General features: G+C 38.5%; 1 pseudogene across 1 annotated transcript; it reads left to right on the top strand.

The window, feature by feature from the left end:
• Positions 1–7265: 7265 nt before the first annotated feature.
• On the top strand, positions 7266–10419 carry LOC306652666 (focal adhesion kinase 1-like; annotated as a pseudogene). Its single transcript has one exon. The product of its transcript is annotated as a focal adhesion kinase 1-like (transcript).
• Positions 10420–10645: the final 226 nt, after the last annotated feature.

The following is a 10645-nucleotide window of genomic DNA, read 5'->3' on the forward strand; positions in this document are numbered from 1 at the left end:
TTAGGCAGTGTAATGATCTTCAAGGAATTTAGAGATTATTAGTTCCATAAATAATGTTTTCACTATTTCTTTTTTTAGTAATCACATGTAAATTAAGATAGTCATAGGAAAGATATGGAAATATGACAGTAAATGCAGATTTCTGCTTCTTCTAAATAAAATTATATGATGCAATAGTTTTTCATATGCCAACCCTTTGTGTCAACAACACATCCACACCTTGGTTTTGATTGAAATTGATGTGAATATCCAATTTTTACATATTGGTTAATTTTAGTAGTAAGAGAATCATGGAAGCATTAATTGCATGTGTGTGTAAGTCAGAGAGAGAGAAGAAATGTGTTTGCTTATACCTTACTTTAGAAGGTATAAGAAGAAAGGCATTATTTAACTAAAACAGAATTTCAATATGGCTCATGTACTACAAATAACTAGAAAGTTTGAATGTCTGAAAATATGTAGGTTAGGTAAACAAATTTTTTTTTCTAAAATAGTGTGGTTCCTTCTTAAAAATCTCTGTTAATTCCATCTTTTCTGCTTTCTTTGTTATTCATGCAATAGAATGTATGACTTTTACTTATTTGAAGTTTCTGAAATTTGCTACATGACCTGTTTAGGAATTTTTAAGATTAATTTTAATGACTTTTAGTGGCATTTAATAATGAGCTTGAAGATATAGTTTCTCACTGAGGATGTTGACATATATTATATTGTATTAACAATGCTCCAATATTTATTTCTGAATTGCAGAACACTATGTCATGTGAGGTTTATCATTTCCAGTTATGCCACATCAAAACTTTGATGAATTCACTGGCCCTTTGATCAGGTGAAAACTGGGTAGGCTTCCTATATCTGATGTTGTTTTGATGTTTCTATGAAATAAACATCACAAAAAAGATGGGTTTTAATATATTCTCTTAACAGACAGAAAAATGGCTTTATAAGACAATTAGTTCATACTTCCATGTAGGATAATGAAACATCCTGAGAGAAGAAATAACACTAATTTTGCATAAGGAGTGAGAAACTTTTTTAATGCGGCAAAAGTGACTCTGAATTTAAGATGTGTTTTATTTTTGTTGTTAATTACCTTCCATTTTTCATTGAATCTTAATTTTTAAGCTACATAAACATCACAGATATTCTCCTTCATGGCCAGGGTTGGGGCTTTATCTTTCTCACTTTTTATCTTACTTCATATCATCTTATAGAAATTTTATTTTAGTTTGATGAGTAGTTCATATTTTTTTCCTAATGGAAGTATAATATAATTTGTGAAAGTGTATCTTGTATTTTGTTAGTTTGGGGGTAGTTCCTTAATTTAAAATTATGTATAAAAACATAGAAAAATACATTTTATGAAATTCAGAATGACCTTTCAACGTGTGTATATGTTACATAAACAAGTCAGTAATGAGCGCATTTTTTCACCTCGTGTTTCTATTGTTGTGATGAGAATATAAAGAATCTTTTGTTCTGGTTATCTTGGAATACAGCACACTGTTAACAGTTATAGTCATTCTACTATGTTCTAGAACCATAGAACTTCTTTTCTTCCTAAGTATAGAAACCCTTCTCAATTTCAGTTCTCCACTCCCCACACTTAGGTAACCATTTATTGATTGATTGTTTTTCTTCTGTGAAGTATATGTTCAGTTCCTTAGCCGATTTTTTGATGGGGTTACTTATTTTAATGGTGTTAAGTTTTTGAAGTTCTTTATATATCCTTGCAGATGAATGCTCTTTCTGAATTGCATGTAGTAAAGATTTTTTCCAATTCTGTAACCTCTCTCTTCATGACATTGATTGTTACCTTTGCTGAGAAGAAGTGTTTTAGTTTGATTCCACCCTATTTGTTTACTCTTGATTTTGTTTCTAAACCATATGGTGGAGATTTGGGCCTACTCATTCTTCTGTTAGGCACAGGTTCTCTGTTCTAGTGGCCAAGTCTTTGATCCACTTTGAGTTTGTTGCAGGGTAAGAGAAAGGGGTATAGTTTTATTTTGTTACACAAGGATTTGCAGTTTCCCCAGCATCTTTTTATTTGTAGAGATTACTATGATGGAGTAGTGAGTATACCAGAGCAGGTTCCTGCTAAGAAGGTGTGAGTCACGTGAGAAAATTAAGGCTTAAATAATCAGTAAAATTGTAAAGACAAAGAAAAAGCATGGATTTAATATGCAGAGTGCCTGATGGGTCTCCTAGTCCTGATAGCAACTGGAACTGAACAAGGGAAAAAGTCCCCAGTTCTTTATTTAACAGGGAGTACATCAAAGGCAGTATTAGGTTTCAGTGGGAGGATCTTTCTTTCCATGCCTGTTTCATGCTGTGGCAGGAGTCTTGCGGTAAACAGGTTGATTGGCATTTGGCAAGATATGCCCATCTCAGGAAGGCTATGCTTGAACTTGATGGTGAGCTAAGACAGTGTGCCACTTGAATCAGTCATCCTCCAACTAGTGAGTTCCTACTGGGAGTTTCTAAACCAGGCTTTCCATCTTAGTGCTTCCAACATCACTCAATTCTCTCAGCAGGATATCTTTTCTCTAATGTAGGTTTCTGATACCTTTATCTATTATGAGATAACTGTATTTAGTGGGTTTTTCTCTGTGACTTCCATTCTGTACCATTGGTTTACATGTATTGTATTACATGTATTGTTTACATGGTATTTTAGTGCCAATACTATGCCACTTTTTTTTAATATGGCTCTGTAGTATAATTTAAGACCCATTATTGTGATGCCTCATAGTTCATTTTTCTTGCTAAGAATTGCTTTGTATATTTTGGGTCTCATTTTTGCCAAATGAATGTTGTGATTGCTTTTTCTATTTCTTTGCAGAATGTCATTGGAATTTAAATAGAAATTGTATTAAATATGTGTAATGCTTTTGGCAGTGTGGTCATTTTGACAATGTTAATTTTGCCTATCCAAGGGCTTAGGAAATCTTTCCATCTTTGAAGGCTCCTTCAACTTCTTTATTTAGTATTCTGTACTTTTTATTGTAGAGGTCTTTCACCTCAATTACCACATATTTTGTTTTGTTTTTGAAGGTATTGTGAATGGGATGTTTTCAAAATTTCTCTTTCACTGGATTCATCATGCAGTGATGAGTACACTGATATACAGCAATGCATTTAATTAGTAGATGTTAATTTTATATCTTGCTAATTTGCTGAATTTATTTATTAGTTTTAGAAATTTTCTGGTGGAAAATTTTGTATCTTCTAAATATAGAATCATGTCATTGACAAATAATGATAATTTGGGTTCTTCTTTTTCTCTTCCTATCCCTTTTATTTCTTTCTTTTTACTTTTTCTGGTTAGAATTTTAAGAATGATATTGAATAAATGTGGTGAATGTTTGGACTAATGACGTGTTAACTAACTCAGGCCAACTCCTTACTCCCTGGAAAGTGAGCAAGATCAAGGCTCAAAGGCGGTTTCAAAGGTTAATGACAATAAATCAGACAATTAAGGATTGGTTAACAACAGTTCTGTGAAATTGATCAGCTCGTGCTTGTCATATAGTCCTATGGGACTCTCACCTGCCTGAATCCTCTGTGCCTTGCTGACCTTTAAGCTAATTCGTTCCCACCTAGCCCCCACCCTACATAAAAGCTGTGTGGTTTCCTCAATAAATGAATTCCTGCTGTGACTGGTCTCCTTAATGTGTCTGATTGTCCTCTGCCTGGAGGGCTGGGAGCAGGAGGTCAGTCGGCCCTACCTATCCAGGTCTGACCTTGTTGGGGAGTGTCCCCTTCCCTTGTCACTGGTAGAGAAGAGCAAGGGGGCTGAAGACCCAGACAGGTGAATCAGGACATCTTTGTTTTGTTGCAGGTTTAGAGGTACCATTTTAAAATTTTTCTCATTTAAAATTATGTTTACCTAGAGTTTAGCATATATAGCTTTTACAATATTGAGGTACATTCCTGGTATCCCAGTTTTTCTAGTGTTTTGAGCAGAAAGGTGCATAATATTTTGTCAAATACTTTTTCTGCATTTATTCAGATTATCATATGATTCTTGTCATTAAGTCAATTTTTGTAGAGAAACATTTCTTGATTTCCATATGTTGAATTACTTTTTTCTTCCCTGGGTTGAACCCCAACTGGTCACAGTGAACTACCTTTCTAGTATAGATTTTTATGTGATTTCTCAAAAATTTGTTGAGAATTTTTGCATCTCTGTTTATGAGGAATGTTGGTCTGATGTTTTCTTTACTTGAAGTATCTTTGGATTTGATGTAAAGTTTGCACTAGCTTCGTAGAATGAGTTTGGAATTGTGCCCTCCTTTTCTATTTCATGGAATAATTTGAAAAGTATTGGCATATTTTCTCCTTTGAAGGTCTTGTAGAACTCTGTTGAGAATGCATCTGGTACTGGGTTTTTCTTAGTTGGTAGACTAACTTTGGTTGTGGACTTAACATAGTATACTAAAATTTAAATAACTTGTGGAAGCAGTGTCTACAATAAGTTTGGCCTCTTTTTCCAGGTTTTGATTTTTGCATATTAAAGGTTTCATAGTTTTTTCTCCTTCCACACAATTTTTAATTTCTCCATGCAATAGATTTAGATATTTTCATATTTATAAATCCTCCAGAAGACAGCAGGTATAACTTCCTTCATAAGAATGTGAGGAAAGAAATGCCAAGTTTATTTCTTCATTTTCTCAGCCTTGTGAATCATGGAATAGACTCTGACAATTTCAGTGCTGCTGGGGCATCCTTTACATTAAACATTCCATTCAATTTTCTCAGGCAAATTCTGGAAGACGATTAGGTGCTTGGCAGTGAGAACTGACATGAAGTCTCTTTAAGTTAGTCTCTTGCTTGATCCAGAGTTCTGTGGGCCCATCGTCATTGCCAAATTTAATAGCAGAACCAGAGCTCTGCAGGCATTTTCTTCCATCTCTTTAACACATGCCTTACCATTTTTGATCTATTGAACACTGAAAAAGTGATAGTAGCTTCCTTGTGAGTCAGCACATGAATAGGAAGAGTGATGAGATAAATGATTTAATCTTACACTGCAGCTTTATCAAACTACATTTCTAATGAAAGAATTATTGAGAAAGAATTATTACTCTTGATATAATGCTTATGAAATGAATGCAGTGAGTTTATGGATAAATGCAGAGAAACAAAAGGGATTCAACAAAGAACCCCTGGGAGGAAAGAACAGATATCCTGTCAGCAGGATGAATCACAGGAGATATTTAAGGTTGAAAAGCTGAATTTTATAAAATTTGGAGCTAGAATTCCAGTTTTGATGATGTGATAATTCCTACACCAAGATGTGTGTGTTTTGTGAAAAATCAGAAGGCCACATTTCAGAAATAGGAGAATTGAAAACAGGAGAGTTTTGGTTCATAAACTCCTTGGTGACATTAGCTAGAACTTCAGGGAAAGCATGGTTTGTTGAAAAAAACAAAGTGGACTTTTTTTTTTTTTGGTGGACTACTGTTGAATGGACCCAGGGATGTTTTACAATAGGATATATTCCCAATTCCCAGTCCTTTTAATTTTATTTTTTTATTTTGGGACAGTTTCACACTAGGTGTCTTAGAATTTCACTAAGTTACTGAGGCTTTTCTTAAACTTGGCATCTTCCTGCCTCAGACATCCAAGTTTTGACATGAATGACTAGCCAAAGTGAGCTTTAGACAAACAGTTTATCTGTTTTCTTGCCTTTCTACAGATAATAAAGTAACATACACATTTTTTGTAAATGCAACAAAACTTTCAATTTCAAAAGAAATCAAATATTTCAAATCTAAAATCTAGGCATTGGTAAAAGGCAAAATGAAATCCAACATGTCACAATCTTGTTGACATATTATTGTCACCAAAGAGTAAAAGGGAATGTCTGCCATGAATAAGTTTAAAAGAACTAAAAGTCCTCAGTTTGAATTGATATTGGTTGGAAGTTGCTGAAATATTTCTTAACTTAGAAACCTCTAAATGCTTATTCATTCATACATTGAAGGACAACTGAGGGCTGAGAAGACCCCCAAACTCCTGAGTCTCCTTCAAAAAATCTGCCTGTGTTTCTCAGTCTTCTATCATTCTGCTCCTGATGCTTGAATTTAGACATGTAAGAAGCAGCATGAGAAACATCTGGAGTAGCATACACTAGTTACCATTTATTTTCTTTTAAAATTATATATTCCTGAAGGTTGTACTTAATTTACCTTAATTAACATTCAAATGTAAACTTTGTAATCATTCAGTGACTAGATAGAAAGTATACTTGGAAAATATTTTTTATCAAGATTACTATCAATTATAAACATCATTAATCAAGATTTGGGTGATAAGAAAAGCAAAAAATACTTTAGAAAGTAAAGTATTTCTTGGGAGAGATAAAATAAATTTCCAACAGATTATTGTAAACTGCTCTTCTTTGCTACAGAATTTTCAGCAAAATTACACTAAAAGACTTTGTTGTATTTGTAGATCCAGTAAAATTACACAAAAATACTTTGATGTATTTGTAGATCCATCAGTAAATTTCACATATCCAAAATATATCTTGCTCTTTAAAAATATCACTACTTATGCAAAAATTGTTGTTTCAAGTTTTTTGTTAATTCTCAGTGATTTTGCATGAGTAAAGAATAAAGCTAAGAGATCAGTTGGGAGAAGGTGACCACTCTAAAAATTTTTATGGATTGAGGGGCAATGACTTTTACATAGGACAATATAAACTGTAGAAACATGTACAGTCCTATGGTTGTCAATAATAGTATCAATATTCCTAGCCATAAAAATAATTTTTTTATTTTATTACAGATTTATGTTTCTTCTAGTATTTTCCTTTCTCCTTTTATCTCTGGGATTTTTTTTTTTTTATTTAATGAATCTGCATCAAAAATGACTCTTTTGGAAAACTCTTACTTTAAATTCTATGTCCTTTCTCAGATATATGCATTAGTAAAGAAGAAATCTAAAGCTAAGTGATGGGCGCGGTGGGCTGGGCAGGCATGGAGCACGTGCGTGGGGCCCATGATGACTCAGCACAGCCTGAGAGTGCAAGCCATCTGCCTGCAGGACCTCTGATCACGGGGCATGCACGGGGGAGGGAGCGAGGGCACTGTCACCGGCGCTGCACCGCTGCCGCCTGTGCTCAGCCTTGCACTTGCAGGGGGCGCTTGTCCTGGACTGCAATGGAGGAGAAAAGAGGCACAAGTAGTGTTTCCAGATTATCTCTGGATGTCTTTGAAGAAATTTGCTGCCTTCTGAGCTAATAAAACTGATACCTAGCATTCAGCAAAATAATGGCAGCTGCATACCTTGATCCCAACTTGAATCACACACCACACTCAAGTGCTAAGACCCACGTGGGTCCTGGCATGGAACATTCCCCTGGTGCCATGGAGAGAGTATTGAAGGTCTTTCATTATTTTGAAAGCAATAGTGAGCCAGACACCTGGGCCTGTATCATCAGGCACGGAAATGCTACTGATGTCAGGGGCATCATCTAGAAGATAGTGGACAGCCACAGAGTGAAGCACATGGCTTGCTATGGGTTCTGCCTCAGCCACCTGCGGTCGGAGGAGGTTCACTGGCTCCACCTGGACATGGGCATCTCCAGCGTGAGGGAGAAGTATGAGCTTGCCCACCAGCCAGAGGAGTGGGAATATGAATTGAGGATTTGTTATTTGCCAAAAGAATTTCTGAACCAGTTCACTGAAGACATGCCAACTCTGAATTTCTTCTACAAACAGGTGAAGAGTGACTACATGCTACAGATAGCAGACCAAGTGGACCAGGAAATTGCTTTGAAGTTGGGTTGTCCAGAAATACGGTGATCATACTGGGAGATGTGTGGCAACGCACTGAAAAAGAAGTCTAACTATGAAGTGTTAGAAAAAGATGTTGGTTTAAAGCGATTTTTTCCTAAGAGTTTACTGGATTCTGTCAAGGCCAAAACTTTAAGAAAACTGATCCAAGAAACATTTAGACAATTTGCCAACCTTAACAGAGAAGAAAGTATTCTGAAATTCTTTGAGATCTTCTCTCCAGTGTACAGATTTGATAAAGAATCCTTCAAGTTTGCCCTTGGGTCAAGCTGGATCATTTCAGTGGAACTGGCAATCGGCCTGGAAGAAGGGATCAGTTACCTAACAGACAAGCGCTGCAATCCTACACATCTGGTTGACTTAAACCAAGTGCAGACCATTCAGTATTCCAACAGTGAAGACAAAGACCAAAAAGGAGTGCTGCAGCTCAAAATTGCAGGCGCCCCAGAGCCTCTGACAGTGACAGCCTCATCCCTGAGCATTGCAGAGAACATGGTGGACTTGATAGATGGGTACTGCAGGCTGTTGAGTGGAGCCATGCAGTCCTTCATCATCAGACCTCAGAGTGAAGATGAACGAGCTTTGCCATCAATATCCAAGTTGGCCAACAGTGAGAAGCAAGGCATGCAGACACATGCAGTCTTTGTGTCAGAGACAGACAATTACGCTGAGATAATCGATGAAGAAGATACTTACACCATGCCCTCGACCAGGGACTATGAGATTCAAAGAGAAAGGATAAAACTGGGACACTGTATTGGAGAAGGCCAGTTTGGAGATGTACATCAAGGCATATACATGAGTCCAGAGAATCCAGCTTTGGCGGTTGAAATTAAAACATGTGAAAACTGTACTTTGGACAGCATCAGAGAGAAATTCCTTCAAGAAGCCTTAACAATGCGTCAGTTTGACCATCCTCACATCGTGAAGTTGATTAGTGTCATCACAGGAAACCCTGTGTGGATAATCATGGAGCTGTGCACTCTGGGAGAACTGAGATCATTTTTGCAAGTAAGGAAATACAACTTGGATCTGGCATCTCTGATCCTGTATGCCTATCAGCTCAGTACTACACTGGCATATCTGAAGAGCAAAAGATTTGTGCACAGGGGCATTGCTGCTCCGAATTTCCTGGTATCCTCAAATGATTGTGTAAAATTAGGGGACTTTGGATTATCCCGGTACATGGAAGATAGTACTTTCTACAAAAGGAAATTTTCCAAAGGAAAATTGCCTATTAAATGGATGGCTCCAGAGTCAATCAGTTTTTGATGTTTTACCTCGGCTAGTGACATGTGGATGTTTGGTGTATGTATGTGGGAGATACTGATGCATGGTGTGAAGCCTTTTCAAGGAGTGAAAAACAATGATGTGATCAGTCAAATTGAAAATGCAGAAAGATTACCAATGCCTTCAAATGGTCCTCATACCCTCTACAGCCTTATGATGAAATACTGGACCTATGACCCCAGCAGGTGGTTCAGGTTTACTGAACTTAAAGTGCATCTCAGCACTATCCTGGAGGAGGAGATGGCTCAGCAGGAAGAACGGATAAGGCTGGAGTCCAGAAGACAGGCCACCATGTCTTAGGACTCTGGAGGGTTTGACAAAGCACCACCCAAGCCCAGCAGACCTGGTTACCCCAGTCCATGCTCCAGCGAAGGATTTTACCCCAGCCCACAACACATGGTGCAGAGCAATCATTATCAGGTCTCTGGCTACCCTTGCCCACACGGACTCAACCATGGCTGGCAGCATTTACCCTGGTCCACTGTCTCTCATGGACCAGTCAGAATCATGGAATCACAGGCCCCAGGGGATACCCATGTGCCAGAACAATATGGAGGACTCAGCGGCATTGAACCTGCGAGGAATGGGGCAGGTGTTGCCTGCCCACCTGATGGAAGAGTGGCTGATCTGACAGCAGCAGGAAATGGAAGAAGATCAGCACTGGCTGGAGAAAGAGGAAAGGTTTCTGAAACCTGATGTGAGGCTCTCTCGAGGCAGTATTGACAGGGAGGTGGGGAGTCTTCAGGGTCCGACTGGAAACCAACACATCTATCAGCCTGTGGGCAAACCAGATCCTGCAGCTCCATCAAAGAAACCTCCAAACCCCAGAGCCCCTGACCACCTGGGCAGTCTCACCAGCCTCAGGAACCCTGGGGAAAGCTACAACAAGGGCATCAAGCCATGGAGGCTTCAACCCCAGGAAATCAGTCCCCCTCCCACTGCCAACCTGGACCTGTCCAATGACAAGGTGTATGAGAACGTGACGGGCCTGGTGAAAGCTGTCATTGAGATGTCCAGTAAAATCCAGCCAGGCCTACCTAAGGAGTACGTCCCTATGGTGAAGGAAGTTGGCTTGGCCCTGCAGACACTGTTGGCTACTGTGGATGAGAATATTCCTGTCCTCCCCACCAGCACGCACTGAGAGATCGAGATGGCACAGAAGCTGCTCAACTACAACCTGCAAGAACTCATCAGCAAGATGTGACTTGCCCAGCAATGTGCCATGACCAGCTTACAGCAGAAGTACAAGAAGCAGATGCTGACTGCTGCCCACACCCTCGTGATAGATGCCAAGAACCTGCTGGATGACATTTACCAGGCATGACTGAAGCTGCTGGGGCAGTTGAGACCACACTGAGCCTCCCCTGGAAGCTGCTCATCAGCCTTCCACCAGCAACCAGTGCAGCCATGTCCTCTGGTGCCAGTTAGCACAGCAACTCGAGCCCAGAAGCAGCTGGTTGAAAACCTCTCACATAAGTTTAACCACATCTTGACTTGGGTTAATTTTTGCCTTTTTTTTTTTTAATCATGATGTTCAGAAAAGTCTGGGG

Source organism: Sciurus vulgaris (assembly GCF_902686455.1).
Source record: "Sciurus vulgaris genome assembly, contig: HiC_scaffold_427_arrow_ctg1, whole genome shotgun sequence".
In the NCBI taxonomy this organism is placed as follows: Eukaryota; Metazoa; Chordata; class Mammalia; order Rodentia; family Sciuridae; genus Sciurus; species Sciurus vulgaris.